This window comes from Melospiza georgiana, chromosome 3 (assembly GCF_028018845.1).
Source record: "Melospiza georgiana isolate bMelGeo1 chromosome 3, bMelGeo1.pri, whole genome shotgun sequence".
Classification (NCBI taxonomy): Eukaryota; Metazoa; Chordata; class Aves; order Passeriformes; family Passerellidae; genus Melospiza; species Melospiza georgiana.
Genome location: NC_080432.1, coordinates 1906155 through 1922621, shown reverse-complemented (window position 1 = coordinate 1922621; position 16467 = coordinate 1906155). Strand labels below are relative to the sequence as shown.

The following is a 16467-nucleotide window of genomic DNA, read 5'->3' as shown; positions in this document are numbered from 1 at the left end:
AAAAGTCTCCAGTCTCGGGAGGTTGTTCTGTTTCCAACCAGAGGAGGGCAACCACACACGTTGACAACAGGCAGCATCCATCCTCCTGCCTGATACACAAAAATGCACTTTATCCCCATTCCCAGCCACCACAAGAGTTGTTTCATCTTTCCCATTGTGCCTTATTTATGTCTATTCCCTTCCTTGTGATATTTAAAGAGTTTTCCCCATACAGGATCACAGAATTACAGAAAGTTTTGGGTTAGAAGGGACCTTAAAAATCATCCAGTGATGATTTTTATCATCCTGCCATGGGCAGAGACACCTTCCACTATCCCAGGCTGCTCCAAGCCCCATCCAGCCTGGCCTTGGACAGGGATCCAGGAACAGCCACAGCTTCTCTGGGCACCCTGTGCCAGGGCCTCACCACCCTCTGAGTAAGGAATTTCTTCCTAAAAAACCAACCTAACTCTGCCCTCTGTCAGCTTAAAGTACCATACAGAATCACAGAATTACAGAAAGGTTTGGGTTAGAAGGGACCTTAAAAATCATCCAGTGATGATTTTTATCATCCTGCCATGGGCAGGGACACCTTGCTCTATGCCAGGTTGCTCCAAGCCCCATCCAACCTGGCCTTGGACAGGGATCCAGGGGCAGCCACAGCTTCTCTGGGCACCCTGTGCCAGGGCCTCACCACCCTCTGAGTAAGGAATTTCTTCCTAAAAAACCAACCTAACTCTGCCCGCTGCCAGTTTAAAGTAGCAGAGTGAATTCCCATGTTAAAGAGAACCTGAATCCTCATTTCTCCTGCTCAGCAGCAGTTCTGATGGCTGGACCCAGAAGCCACTGAGCTTGTCCAAACTGTGTGGGCCACTGACCTAAGGAGAATTCATCAATCCCAACTGGGAGCAAGGAAATGCCTGTGACATGGCTATAAACACAAAGGGACTGGGGATATTTTCTCCTTCTCATGCACTCCTGCCTGCCCTGCTCACACAAACCCTTCGGAGCCTGCGTCGAGCTGCTCTGAGGCTCTCCTGCCAATTTAGAATCATGAGAAGGAGGTTAAAGGGTTTGTTCAGGAGAGCAAAACAACCTTAACTTTTCTATCTTGAGGGGGAATATCCTGCAAGTAACACCATTCCTCAGCACTTAGCTGGAAAACCCAGGGAAAGGCAGGAGTTTGTGGGAGAGGCCCCAAACTCTCAGCTCTTCACCCTCTCCCTGTGGACATTTCAGCAGCACAAGGCACTGGAGGCACAGGGTGAGACACAGGGATTCACTCAGAACACAAAATGGAAATTCAGCAACCCCATCAACTCTGATTTTTAAGGATATTCACTTCTCCGCCATCATCATTGTGCTCGGGGGTAAAAGCCACTTTATGAGCTCAGCTAATCTGGGATGCTGTTGCATCATCACCTGATGTTGATAAACAATTTTTGAAGAGAAAAGATAAAAAAAAGGCAAACAAATCCATGCTTCTCCTCTGGCCTGGGGTGGTTTTCAGTACCATTATCAGGCACAGATAAAAGGGGAAGAAGGAGCTCTGTGTTTTTGTTGTGGGCTGCTGTGGTCCTGTTTTGGGCCTGTTCTCCGGCCCAAATCCAGGGTGTAAGTCAGTCATTTTCATACTCTTGAGCTTTCTCACCTGCCCAAACACCCAGGCCAGGTCTGACCTGCCTTGGAGGTCTCACTCCTGGTTGTGCCAACTTGTGGATCAATGGCAGCTGCCTGAGGCCACCTCTGAACAGTGAGTGAACAGAGCAGCCCCTCACGTCCCAAACCTGAGCTGTGCTCCCATCTGGGAGCAAAACCTGCATTTAAAAAAATCCCACTTTTACACCACTCCATGGCATTCAGTAACAAATAAATCCCACCAACCTGGGGAGGGTTTTTACTCCAGCATGTATAAAAGAGATGTTGAAGTGACAGGGAACTTCCCTGCCTGCCTTTTGTGGGGACAACACAAACCAGCAGAGCAGAAAGACATCCAAAATATCACTTTTCAAAGCAGCAGCAGATCTTTCTGTCAAAGGAGACATCTCACACGGAGGTTTCATGGCAAAACAATCAAGCAAAGCGAGAGATGTGCGACCGTTTCTCTTTTCTGAGCGAGGAAAAGCTTTCAGGAGATTTATAAAATTAAAGCTGCTGCTGTTGAACATCTCAAAGGGAAAGGGAAGGGAGAGGAAGTGTTTCCCCCATGCAGCTCCCCAGCAGCAGACTCTGATTGTACTCAGTGGGAAACAAGGAGCACTCCCAGCACCTTCCCTCCCATGGAGCTCCAGGCAGAGCAGTTTGCAGATTTTGGGTCCTTGCTTTTGTTTCCCACCCTCCCTTTGGATGGGAAGACTGAGGAGAACACGGCAATTCAGGAATTTGAATGCAGGCACACGAAGCAGCAGGATTCTGCTGGTGACATTTGGACCACAAATGAAGTCCCCAAGAGTAATAAACAATCAGGTAAAGGAATCTGGGAAGAAATTACCCAGCACACCTCGTCCTCCTGGCCCCCATGAGATCCATATAAAATGTGTTAATGCATCTGATTATGATCTAAATTATGTACAGAGACTCCTGCCAAGCACTCCGTGAAGTTTCTTTATTGTTAAGTTGGAAGCTGCTTAAGAATGGTCCAGTCATCATGTTTCAAATTAGATTTGGGGGGAAAAAAAACCCAAAATATTCCTATTTTACTGCTGGCTCAGAACATGGGAGAAGGTCAGGATGTGGGTTTTCTGTTTCTGTGGGACAGAACACAGAAGAGCCACTCTGTTCCCTGTCCTTTACTGTCACCTGAGCTCTGTGCCTTTACTGCACCCACACATCCCAGAGAATCACGACAGTTTCAGCTTTCTTTCAACATTTTTTTCAACTTTCAACATTTTTTCCTGAAAAGGGGGATAAAACACCAAGGTGCTTCCATGCACACTCTCCACAGGCCCAAAAACTTTGAAAGAAAGGATTTCTGGAGGAGTTCTCTGAGAAAACACAGTGTGAGATTTCCCTCACACCTCTGAGGGCTACCTGAGCTGTCCCTTATGCTGCCAGTCCTTTGTGCTGCTGTAAAAAAGCTGCTTCTCTCTCCACTCCAGGACTGGAGCTTTTTGAAAAACAGAGATACACCACTGCCAGGTGTAAATCCAAATTTGGGAGAGCACCCATAGTTTTAACAGCCTGACAACTTCAAGAGTGCTGAAAACTCCACCAGCCCAACCTGTGCTTTCCCTTCTGTCTGGCCAAGATTTTGCTCCATGGATCAGCATCTCCTTCCCCTGCAGGGCTGGATTTCCAAGTCAGAGCCAAGGTCACCTTGCTCAGAGCAGCTGGATTTTAAAAGGAGGGTCCCTACAGTTATTAAAAGTCCTCCATCCATTATCTCTGCCCTTGCAAGCTCACAGCTGCAGCCACAACTGCATAAATCTGGACTAAGCAGGGAGCAGTGCAAGTGGAATAGGATATAAATAGTCCTTATAGGTTTGTTTTGTTCTATATATGTATATAAATCATATAAACACACACATATATATATATGCCAGATATGTCTGCACCTCATTGAATCATGGAATGATTTGGGCTGGAAAGGACTTTAAAGAGCATCCCATTATCCCCCTGCCATGGGTAGGAACACCTTCCACTGTCCCAGGCTGCTCCAAACCCTGCCCAGCCTGGCCCTGGACACTTCCAGGGATCCAGGGGCTGCTGTGGGAATTCTATTCACCTCACCACCACTCTTAGAGTAAAGAATTTCTTCCTAAAATGTCATCTAACCCTGCAGATCTGCAGGAAGCCAGGGATAAGAACTTCCATTTCTAGCCACCGTGGTAATGCAGTGGTTTAAACACCCAAAAAATGCTTTAATGTAGGATCACAGGCTGGCTCCCAGCCAGGCAGCAGCTCTGCTTTTAAAGGAGTATTTATCTCCACAAAACACTTCCTAAACAACGTGCTCAGTGCTTGAAAATAAAGCCTTGCTAAACAACCAGATTTTTAACCTGGAATTCTGCATGTTGGCGTTCTCTGCTGCTCCAGGTAAGTCTGATTCCCTTACACAGCATGGTGATTTTTCTTTTTAAGAAGAAAAGGAATTTTCTCTTTCAGTTTAACTCTGAGGCAAGATGGAAGACCACAGCCTGGCCTCAAAGCTGTGAGATCTTTTGAACTCCAAGTCAGCAGGCTCTCACAGGAGCTGAGCTCGAGGGCTGCTCTGGAATAAATCAAAAAGGATTTACTCTTTCGCTTGAACAAGGCAGGGAGAAAAAAACTCCACAGATGCACAGATATGGCGTCAGGGGTGGGGAGACAGCTACCAGGTTTTTTAAAAAGTAATGAAAAAAGGCAACTTAAAAATGCAATGATGGTTTGATAGTCACAGGCCCACAAGCTGAACACCACCCTGCATGGTTTGGATTTCCTGCAGGAAATCACAGGCACACTTGCTAAGCCTGCTGGAAGCAGCTCAGCCCCAAGAATATCCAGAGCAGATGCTCCAAGGACACAGAGCTCCTGGAGAAACCCTCTGACAGGGAGTCACAACAGGGGCTGGGACTGGCCATGTGCCTGTCAGTCTGTCCTTGGAGCTGCAGCTGGGATCTCTTCTCAGAGGAGCAGAGCTCATGGCCACAAGGGACCCTGAGAGCACCTCGTGTGCTCTGTGCTGAACCACAGCCCATCACAGCTCATCCAAGCTCTCCTGAGAGCAGGAATCAGATTTAGCAGCCAGATTCTGACTTGGGGAACTCTGGTGGCTCCCAGTCACAATCCACGTGCTGGACTGGGCTGACAGAGCAGCTTTGTGCAGGATGTCACTGCCCCGTGCTGTCCTCGTGTCCCTGTGCCAGCAAATGCCACTCCCTGACTCCTCTGCTCACTCCTGACACCTCTGCTGGAGCCCAAACTCATCAGCAGTTCTGACAACACTCCAGAGCCTGAAGGAGCTCAGCACAGAGCACAAAATCTCATCTCATCCCCTGGCTGCCTTACAGGAGTGAGAAGGAAACTGGGCAAGTCCACAGGCTGGGACTGGCCATGTGTCACTGGAGCTGCAGCTGGGATCTCTTCTCAGAGGAGCAGAGCTCGTGGCCACAAGGGACCCTGAGAGCACCTCGTGTGCTCTGTGCTGAACCACAGCCCATCTCAGCTCATCCAAGCTCTCCTGAGAGCAGGAATCAGATTTAGCAGCCAGATTCTGACTGGAGTAACCCAGTCAAAATCCACATGCTGCTTCCACTCCAGAACTTGGGCAGCTTGTACAGGATGTCAATGTCCCGTGCTGTCCTCGTGTCCCTGTGCCAGCAAATGCCACTCCCTGACTCCTCTGTTCACTCCTGACACCTCTGCTGGAGCCCAAACTCATCAGCAGTTCTGACAACACTCCAGAGCCTGAGTTTGCCTGAAGGAGCTCAGCACAGGGCACAAAATCTCATCTCATCCCCTGGCTGCCTTACAGGAGTGAGAAGGAAACTGGGGAAGGAGAAATGTGCTGCTGGCAGCAATTCCAGCCTCTGCAGTGAGACTGGAAAGCTCCCAGAGAACCACACACCCCCACCCCAGAGCTGTGATCAGCACCCAAGGACTCATCCTCACACCTTGATTACAAAGAGTTTGGGGACAAGAATCTGCCCAGAGAATGACGCTAAAGAAGAAAAATGTTCAGAGCCCAACTTCCCCCTGAGCTGTGTGCAGGGATTTGGATCCTGAGGCACACAGACACTGAGCTCAGACCATCAGTGACATTCAACATGGCTTTTAAAATCAGAATTGAAAAGTGCTGAAACCAGAATATTGTGAAATGCTGCTTCTTCGCCTGCAACTTCTGCCAAATGAATTTGGCTAAAACTTTCAGCAATTAATGGATGATTAAATGAAAGAGCTGATGGCCAAAAAATATGTAAGGAGCTTGATTAAAGCTCTGGGGGTGACACTGTGCTGGTCCTGCCCTATTTTTACAAGCTTTTCTCATCTCAACATTGTTCCAGCTGGACTATGGGGAGGAGGAGAGTTTTGTTAGGAGGGTGTGAGATGTTTTGGTGAATTATGTTAAAATCCAGCAAGGGAAGAAGCAGCTTAACCCCAGGCATGGGGCTCCTTTGTGCTTTACCTGCTGTCCCTCAGCTCCTTGGCTCAGACCTGTCCCACATCCCACATCGACTCCTCCTCCACCTCTCTTCTTCCTCCCAGCGCTGATCTCAAGGGTTTCCCTCCTGTTGAACAGAAAAACACAGACAAAACCACATGGAGTCATGAAATAAGTTCTGCATGGCCTTGAGGCAGCGTGCAAGAGAGGAACTCTGACACAAACATTCCTTCTGGACCTCTCCAAACAGGGATTGAGCACCCTGGGGGAGTGGAAGGTGGCCCTGCCCATGGCAGGGTGTGGAATGAGAGGAGCTTTAAGGTCCCTTGTCTCCCAAACCATTCTGGGATCCTGTGATTTATGATGTGCTCCTAAGCCTGGAAGCTCCTACAAGTTTGACAGTTTGAGCTGCTGGGGAGTAAAGGAGGCTGAAGGGGGAATCAGGCACAAATGAGACCACCTGGAGAAGGGAAATTGCAAACCTAAAAGGGATCAGATGTGGGTCAGCAGCAGCTCCCTGCTCCATCAGCTCTGAGCCCCTTCCAGGCATTTTCAACTCCCTCACTTCACCCAAAAATCCTCCTGTACAACACCTGATAATCGACAGCTCTCACACTACATCCATGGGATCATTTCCCACAAAAATATTAAATAAAGTCATTATCTCCATTGTTCCATGAGTGCCAAGGTCCAAGAGGATCACTGCAAACCACCCAGCCCAACCCGTTGTGTTCCAACCACGAGTTCCACCCACCAAGTCCAGCCTCAAGCCCAGCAATTCCCACCAATTCTCCATCCAGTTTCTCCCCTAGCTCAAATCCTCTCTCAGCCACACCTCTGCTGCAAACAACCCCTCTGATCTCAGCAGACAAACAGACCAAAAAAAAAAAATTAAAAGAAAAATAAAATACCTTTTGTTAAGAAAAGCCCAAGGCTCCGGGATTATCCTTCTCGGGCGAAGTCAGTGGCATTTCCCTTTGTTTTAAAACAAAAAGGATCATCCACATCCTGCCTTCATCCTCCCACACAGCCTCTGGGGCAGCAGAGCATCCCAGCCTGCCCGTCCCCACCCTGACTCTCACTAATGTGTTCCATACTCGCAGCCTCTCCCCAGCCCCAGCTCCCAGCAGGGACTCAGGGCTGGTCCTTGGATGCTGCTGCTGCTGCTTTATAAAGGCTGCTTCCATCCCCTTCCATCCCTTTCACTTCAGCTGGCAAAACACTTGCTGAGTGCCCACATCTTTGGGATACAAAGAAGGAAACACTTGGTGATGGGAGCCGGTCCCTCCTGGCAGGCTGCAGGTCCTGGCACGGCTCCATCAGCTACAAAACGTTGGCAGAAACAAGAGCAGCCAGGACCCTTCTAGAGAACCCTCCTTCCTGCCCTGATTGCAAAGATCCTCCCAGAGTTCTCCAGGAGAGTGAAGATGTTTCTCAACAGCCACAGCTGAGGTTTTTATCTCAACATGACCTGTGAAATATCCACTCCAAACCTCACCCACGCTGCAGCATCTGCACGGCCCTCACTGCCTCTCCCAGCTCTGGAGATGTTTCGTGGCAGGCTTGGAATGCTGACAGCTTACAAAATAAAAATCTGTCTTTTTTTTAACTCAAAGCCACCAATTATTGTCCCTGAAACTCTGGTCACTTTGGGCAGAGGAGCCAAGGAATCAGAGCACGTGGCAATGGGATGCCCAAATCCATCAGGCAAACAAATCACACACCTGAGAGTCACAGAACTGTCTGGGTTAAAAGGAACCCTGGAGATGTTTCATGGCAGGCTTGGAATGCTGACAGCTTAAAAAATTAAAATCTGCCTTTTTTTCCTTCAAAGCTACCAATTATTGTCCCTGAAACTCTGGTCACTTGGGGCAGAGGAGCCAAGGAATCAGAGCACGTGGCAATGGGATGCCCAAATCCATCAGGCAAACAAATCACACACCTGAGAGTCACAGAACTGTCTGGGTTAAAAGGAACCCTGGAGATGTTTCATGGCAAGCTTGGAATGCTGACAGCTTACAAAATAAAAATCTGTCTTTTTTTTAACTCAAAGCCACCAATTATTGTCCCTGAAACTCTGGTCATTTGGGGCAGAGGAGCCAAGGAATCAGAGCACGTGGCAATGGGATGCCCAAATCCCAAACAAACCACTGTTCTGAGAGTCACAGAATTGTCTGGGTTAGAAGGAACCTCAAATATCATCTCATTCAACCCCCTGCCATGGGCAGGGACACCTTCCACTAGAAGAGAGCCTAAGAGTGTTTTTTAAAAAGCCTAATTTTAATGTAAGCTCTGGAAAACATTTATTCTTCATAGAATAAATGCCACTTCATTATTAAAGTGAAGGCCCTTGTCTAATAAACACTATATAATTGATATGATGTCAAAATTCCAGCAAATATTAATATTTTACTCTGATCACTGTCATTAAAGCAATAACAGCACCCCAGCAGAGGCTCACCCCCCCAAAAAAGTGTGATTTCTCCCTACTCTCCACCCCAGAAAAGGTGGCCAGTCTCTGTTCTAACTTCATTTTATATTTTATTAGTTTTTACAAGCCAGCTATGCTGAAGGGTTGCCCCAGTAATTTAAACTGCAGTTGTCAGCAGAAGTGAAGGACATTGAGGGATACATTTTATTCCAGCTCTTTTACTGCCTGGCTCCTTGGAGTGATTCAAGCAGCTTAAGGATTTTAGAGGCACTGCCACAACAGTTTCTGGCCCATCTCAAGCTGCTATTTGAGCAAAAAAAAAAGAAAAAAAGTCCCCAAAAATTCCAACTTTCAAAGAACTGCCTGGACCAGCAGAAGATGTTGAAGACTCAGCAACTCCAGGCACTTTCTGCAATGTTATTCCCACTTGGCAGAAGGGGAGGGGGATCCATAAAACAATAAAACAGGGGGAAATGCTGATTTCTGCAGCTCTGCCAAACCACAGGAACACACAGAAACTCTCCCCATCATCAGGAGCCAGCAGGGCTCTGTCACATCTGCTGGGACACAGCAAGCAAGGCAGGTGACAAACTGGAGCACAACAAGGCTGGCACAGACCCAACCCAGAAAAGCCTCCAGGAGTGCTGGCCAGAGGAGAAATGTTCTGAAAATTCCCATCCCAGGGTTCTGCTGGACTCTTCCCTATGGATGATCAAAATAAAATTTATTCCTTGAACTCAGGGACCAGCCTGACCACGCCAGGCTGGTGGGAAATGTTGGTTTTCATCCCCATTGATTGTTTTGCCATGAATGCAGCCATGCCCATCCTTGTGAAATGTCTCCTTTGACAGAAAGATCTGCTGCTGCTCTGAAAAGTGATATTCTGGATGTCTTTCTGCTCTGCTGGTTTGTGTTGTCCCCACAAAAGGCAGGCAGGGAAGTTCCCTGTCACTTCAACATCTCCTGGAGTAAAAACCCTCCCCAGGTTGGTGGGATTTATTTGTTACTGAATGCCATGGAGTGGTGTAAAAGTGGGATTTTTTAAATGCAGGTTTTGCTCCCAGATGGGAGCACAGCTCAGATTTGGGACGTGAGGGGCTGCTCTGTTCACTCACGGTTCAGAGGTGGCCTCAGGCACTGCCCTGGACCCTGCAGGGCTGGAGGGGAGGAACACAGAGATGCTGAGATGTCTGCTGGCTGCTTCACTCCATCCCACATCCCATCAGGGAAACCATCCCAGGAAAACAGGGAAATGTCACTGTCTCTGTTTGGAAAGGCAGGAGTCTGCTAAGGAAGGCAGGAGCTCCTCTGAAATGGAAAATGTGAACTCTCCCCACCCCTCCCAATTGCTATAAATTTTAAATTTAGGGGCTCTCAGGCAAAAATATGGGAGCAGGAAATAACACTTCTTTAATAGGGAAGAAAATAAAAGGATAAAATAAACAATGCAGTAAATTAAAACACTGACAGAGTCAAACACAACCTGACACTCTGTGGGTCAGGGTGTTGGCAGCACAATTGGAAATGCGGCTGCAGCCCTCCTGGAGTGTCAGGGGTGGCTCTGCTGGAGCAGGGATCCTGTAGAAAAGGGGGCAGTTGTCACAGACATCTTTTATGAAAAACCCTTTCCTTAGGATTTTTTCTCCTGAGAAGCTGAGAGGAACAAAATGTAAACAATGGTTATCTGCTGCTGTGGAATGCAACAGGTGGATCTGCGATCGGTCTCATGTGGTTGTTTCTAATTAATGGCCAATCACAGTCCAGCCTTTGTTATTCATTCCTTCTTTTCCTATTCTTAGCCAGCCTTCTGATGAAATCCTTTCTTCTATTCTTTTAGTAGAATTTTAATATAACATATATCATGAAATAATAAATCAGCCTTCTCAATATGGAGTCCACATTCTTGTCTCTTCCCCCACCCTGGGACCCCTGCGAACACAGTCACGGGTATTCTTCCTCCAAAGATCCAGAAGAGGCAGCTGCTGTTCCTCTGGGGAATCCAGGGGAGGATCTGTGCTGGTGTTCCAGGATCTCCAGATTAGATCCAGGTAGCAATGCTTGGCTCCTCCCTCTGGGTGGAGCATCTCCCAATGGGATGCTGTAGTTCTTATCAGCCATGCAGTGCCATTCAATAGCTGTTATCAGCAGATGTCCCTCCAGAGGGAGGAGTGGGTGTGGTCCCTCAGAGAGAGAGATAAGGCAAACTGCCCACTCGACAAAAGACAACTGCCATACAGATGGTGATAGAATACAGCTTGCCTTGCAATCTGGAACAGGTCCTTTGTGGGAGGGTGGAAGGAACCAGGGCCATTCCAGGGCCATTCCAGGGCCATTCCAGGTCACAGGAACAAGGACCAATCCAGGGCCATTCCAGGCCCAAGGAACAAGGGCCATTCCAGGGCCATTCCAGGTCACAGGAACAAGGGCCATTCCTGGGCCATTCCAGGTCAAAGGAACAAGGGCCATTCCAAGGCCATTCCAGGTCAAAGGAACAAGGGCCATTCCAGGTCACAGGAACAAGGGCCATTCCAGGCCAAAGGAACCAGGGCCATTCCAGGCCAAAGGAACAAGGGCCATTTCAGGGCCATTCCAGGCCAAAGGAACAAGGGCCATTTCAGGGCCATTCCAGGGCCATTCCAGGCCAAAGGAACAAGGGCCATTTCAGGGCCATTCCAGGCCAAAGGAACACGAGCCAATCCAGGGCCATTCCCGGTCAAAGGAACAAGGGCCATTCCAGGGCCATTCCAGGTCACAGGAACCAGGCCCATTCCAGGGCCATTCCAGGCCAAAGGAACAAGGGCCATTCCAGGGCCATTCCTGGGCCATTCCAGGGCAAAGGAACAAGGGCCATTCCAGGGCCATTCCTGGGCCATTCCCGGTCAAAGGAACAAGGGCCATTCCAGGGCCATTCCAGTGCCATTCCAGGGCCATTCCAGGGCCATTCCAGGCCAAAGGAACAAGGGCCATTCCTGGGCCATTCCAGGGCCATTCCCGGTCAAAGGAACAAGGGCCATTCCTGGGCCATTCCAGGGCCATTCCAGGCCAAAGGAACAAGGGCCATTCCAGGGCCATTCTCAGTCAAAGGAACAAGGGCCATTCCAGGGCCATTCCAGGCCAAAGGAACAAGGGCCACTCCAAGGCCATTCCAGGCCAAAGGAACAAGGGCCATTCCTGGGCCATTCCAGGCCAAAGCTCTGCAGGGCTTTGGGCAGCAGCCAATGGTGCCCCCATTGTCCCCCAGGGTGCTGAGCTTTCCTGAGGTCCCCATCTCCTACGCACACACAGCAAGCCATGGAACACACGTGGGTCACCCCAAACCGGCTCTTGGGGTGCTTGCAGAGAGGGAGAGCCAAGGGTGACAATCCTGGAAGGGCTCACAGGGACCTGCATTGATCCTGACTCAGCACAGAGGGGACACTGCAGGACCCTGGTCACCCTGTGCCATGGGCAGAGGAGAGAAATCCTCATCCTCACCCCATCCACCCTGGCCTTGGGCACTGCCAGGGATCCAGGGGCAGCCACAGCTGCTCTGGGCACCCTGTGCCAGGGCCTCCCCACCCTCCCAGCCAGGAATTCCTTCCCAAAATCCCATCCAGCCCTGCCCTCTGGGATATCAGATGATGCCACCCAAGTTTTGGAGCATGGATCATTCTCAGCTGTCCCCTGCTGTGTGTCCCTCCATGTCCCCCTTCAGCACATGCAGACATTGTGCCAGGAGAGAGGCCCATGGTTCACAGAGCTTAAAATCTGTGAGGACAAGCAAAACTTCCTTTCAAAGAAACCTCTTTTAAGCAGAGGCAAAGTTCTTAAACCTGGACTTTGGCATTTTTAAGTCTGGGCCATGTTTTAATGTATTGAAAAAAGTTTTTCAGGTCACCTTTGATGCAGAGCTGTCTGGAAGGGGGAGGCTGTCAGATGGTGCCTTGGCAAGGGAATATCTGTTCCCTGGGCACAGACTCAGAGCCTTGTGAACCCCCCATGGCACCTGAATATTCCATGGCTGTGCTCCAAGCCCCACGGACACTCCTTTGATGTGGTGAGCTGCAGCTCCTAAAGGTCTCTGGAGATCACAGGAATCCCCGTGATGGGATGAATTTAGTGGGTAAGGAGCCTTCCGTCCTTTGAAACAGAACTTTGCTGTTGTTATCTTTTCTAAAGAACATTTTAATTGCTTTTTTTTTTTTTTTTGCTTTGTTTTTTCATGGCTGATCCAGAGAGCAGCTGTGCAGAGATGCCCAGGAAGGCTCCTCTGCTCCACGGGGAATCCAGCCCTGCTCTTACACACATGGTCCCTTCCTGGCCTCTCCTGCTGGCTGCTCCAACACAAACAAGACCTACATCCTCCTGGAAATTAAAGCCAGCCTCTCAGACATGCACACAGATCTCCTCCTGCCCCACAGGACACAGGGATGGAGAATTTGCAGCCCCAGGTGGCCTGGAGCAGTCCCTGTTCATGGGGGAGGGTACACACAGCACTAAATGGCATCTTGGGATATTTAATGCTCTCAGTTTTATTTTCTCACCTCATCTTGTCACCAGCCAGAGAAATTTGTCCATTTTCCTCTGCTCATCCTCACAGAGCTCACCAAAAAGCTTTTTCCTTTACTCCTGGTCACAAAAACATCCCAATCTGCTTCCATCTCACTCTTCCCTGACAATTATCTCCACTTGCTTCCCTATTTTCTTTTCTTTCGAAGCTCTTATCCAGACTGGTTTTTTCCTTCCCTCACCTGCCTGCACCACCATTATTTCTCCCACTGTCAGAGGTGCTGCTGCAAATCTAAAATTTGGTTTCAGTACAATTATTTAAGCTCATTCTCCTGTATTAATGCAGACAAATATTACAACCTAATACAGAATTATGCCCAGGAGATAATTCCTGGGATTCTCCAACCTGATGGGGACAGAGCAACACAGACCCAGATCCACAGCCCTGGCACTCCCACTCCAAGTGCCATTAAGGAGATGTCAAAGTCCAGCAGATGTCTGGACAACACAAAACATTAAATTGAGCTCTGATATTTAAGAGCAGAAAAATTTCCCAGGCTAATTCAGGCATCGTGTCCCATAAAAATGGCCAAAAAACCATCAGGGTCCATTAACTGCATTTGCTCCTGAATTGTTTATGCACAGAGGTTACCAGCACATTAATCCTCCAGAAAAGGACATGTAAAGCAGAGCTGGAAATTAAAGAGTGCTTGGAAATCCTGATATTATGAGTGGGATAACACAGGAGGGGTCTGTGGGGGGAGAAATCCCCATAAAAAAACTCCAGAGAGCCCCAATTTCCCACAAACAGGGAAATCAAAACCTGTTGTTGCAAGCAGAGAGAGAAAGTCAAAGGTTTTATGATCCTGTTGTGAGAAAGGAATTTTAACAGGCTGGTGAAGGATAAACTGTGAGTTTCTTCCATAAACCTGAACAAAACCAAGTGATTTCCCAGAAACAAATTGGGAAATTATCCTCCCTGGCCCCAAGAGTCAAGTCCAAACCCGCCAAGTTTCTCCTGCCTTGTCCTTATCCTGCACCTTCACAGACTTTGCTGGGTTCAGACTCAGATCCAAATTTAGGCAGCTTGGAGATGCCCTAAAAGCTGCTGAGCCACCAGAAGGGAAAGGGATTTAAGGTGATAATTCACCTTCAGCTGAGCAGGAGCCTGCCAGCACGCAAGGCAGGGTGTAACTCAGGCTGGAAATGCTCCACTGAGAGCTCTGTGTGCTCCCAATCACCCACCCCAGAGGCCAAAATTCTCCTTTCATGCCCCTCTTGCATGAGACACAACTCTCAACCTCGACTTTTGGATGGCCAAGTGACCACTGAAATCCCAAAGGGACAAAGATTCCCTTTAAAAATCCCTGAATTCCCTCAGCAAGCTAAAGTTTGAAAACCACAGAGAGGAAAAAAGGAACGCACAGGGATGTCCAAGGTGGAAATGAGGGTGGATGAGGAAAACAGGACATTTACCATGGAACTGTTACTCCTAACATTTATCAACAAGGAGCAACAAGACAAAAGACAATATTTCAGCTGGTTATTAGGAATAATTTCTGCCTCAAAAGAGATGTCCAGCCCTGGCACAGCTGCCCAGGAATTTAGATTCTGTGTGGATGTGACACTTGGGGACAGGGATCAGTGGTGGCTTTGCAGAGATGGACTCAATAATCTTATAGAAGTCTTCCAACCTAAATTATTTCATTTTTAGGACTTAATGAGAGGAAAGAAGAAATTTTTCCCCTCTTATCTAACTCAGAAAAACTTTATTAAAGAAATCACTTTGCACACTCCAGAGGCTCAAGACATTCATGTTACTCCCAACATTTATCAACAAGGAAAAACAAGACCAAAGACATTATTTCAGTTGGGTATTAGGAATAATTTCTTCCCCAAAAGAGTTGTCCAGCCCTGGCACAGCTGTCCAGGAATTTAGATTCTGTGTGGATGTGACACTTGGGGACAGGGATCAGTGGTGGCTTTGGCAGAGCTGGATTCAATAATCTTAGAGAAGTCTTCCAATCCATGATTAGGACTTAATTTTGAGAGGAAAGAAGGAATTTTCCCCTCTTATCTAACTCAGAAAAACTTCATTAAAGAAATCACTTTGCACACTCCAGAGGCTCAAGACATTCATGTTACTCCCAACATTTATCAACAAGGAGCAACAAGACAAAAGAATATTTCAATTGGGTATTAGGAATAATTTTAGTTGGGTGTTAGGAATCATTTCTTCCCCAAAAGAGATGTCCAGCCCTGGCACAGCTGCCCAGGAATTTAGATGCTGTGTGGATGTGACACTTGGGGACAGGGATCAGTGGTGGCTTTGGCAGAGCTGGATTCAATAATCTTAGAGAAGTCTTCCAATCCATGATTAGGACTTAATTTTGAGAGGAAAGAAGGAATTTTCCCCTCTTATCTAACTCAGAAAAACTTTATTAAAGAAATCACTTTGCACACTCCAGAGGCTCAAGACATTCATGTTACTCCCAACATTTATCAACAAGGAGCAACAAGACAAAAGAATATTTCAATTGGGTATTAGGAATAATTTTAGTTGGGTGTTAGGAATCATTTCTTCCCCAAAAGAGTTGTCCAGCCCTGGCACAGCTGCCCAGGGCAGTGGTGGATTCCCCATCCCTGGAGGGATTTAGATGCTGTGTGGATGTGACACTTGGGGACATGGGTCAGTGGTGGCTTTGGCAGAGCTGGACTCAATAATCTTAGAGAAGTTTTCCAACCTGAATGATTCCATGATTAGGATCTCATTTTGAGAGGAAATACGGATTTTTTTTTTTCCCTTATCTAACTCAGAAAAACTTTATTTAAAAAATCACTTTGCACACTCCAGAGGCTCAAGACTTTCAGGGATAAATTCAAATTAAGGTTCTTGGTGTTCCTTTTCACTTGGACCAACAGCTGAGGATTTTACAAATCCTTTTCACCTTAAAGCAGCTGAGTGGCACAGAGAATTACCATGAAGTCAGGGATGCTCAGCAGGGGTAAATGAACTGCTGCAAAGAATAACTCGAGGCACATCAGAATCTGTCTTGGCACAGCTCTTCCTTCTCCAGCAGGAAGAACACACAGAAGTGACAACAATCCCCTTCCAGAAAATTCTCCTAAGCTCCCAGCCCACTGCCAACATCCATTTGAAAGGAACTGATCCAAGCAAGAACTTCCTGGATTTTATGGTGCAAAGCCACCCTCTGTTCCATGACAGCACTTTGCTTTCACAGCAGAAAATGCGCCTTGAGATTTTTATCTTCAAGAAAGGCAATGGAAACCTCATTTGCTCACTGCCACCAAACTGGTGCCACCCTCTCTGGATATCTCAGCATTCCCACAGGTAAGGAAGAAGCAAGTTCAACCCCCAAAGATAAATTCAGAGGCAGCAAATCCATCCCTTCCAGGGAATTTCATCCCAGCCCACGTCCACCTTTCAGTGTCACCTTCCAAGCAGCTTTTCCCAGAGAAGGGATTCAAG

At 47.9% G+C, this 16467-nt stretch overlaps 1 protein-coding gene across 2 annotated transcripts in view; it reads right to left on the bottom strand.

The window, feature by feature from the left end:
• EXTL3 (exostosin like glycosyltransferase 3) overlaps positions 1–16467 on the bottom strand; it is a 159151-nt gene that overhangs the window by 49054 nt on the left and 93630 nt on the right. For both annotated transcript variants that reach the window (XM_058020364.1, XM_058020363.1), the window contains exon 3: positions 6083–6185. The gene's annotated coding sequence lies outside the window, so the exon portion shown is untranslated. The remainder of the gene's footprint in view (positions 1–6082; positions 6186–16467) is intronic.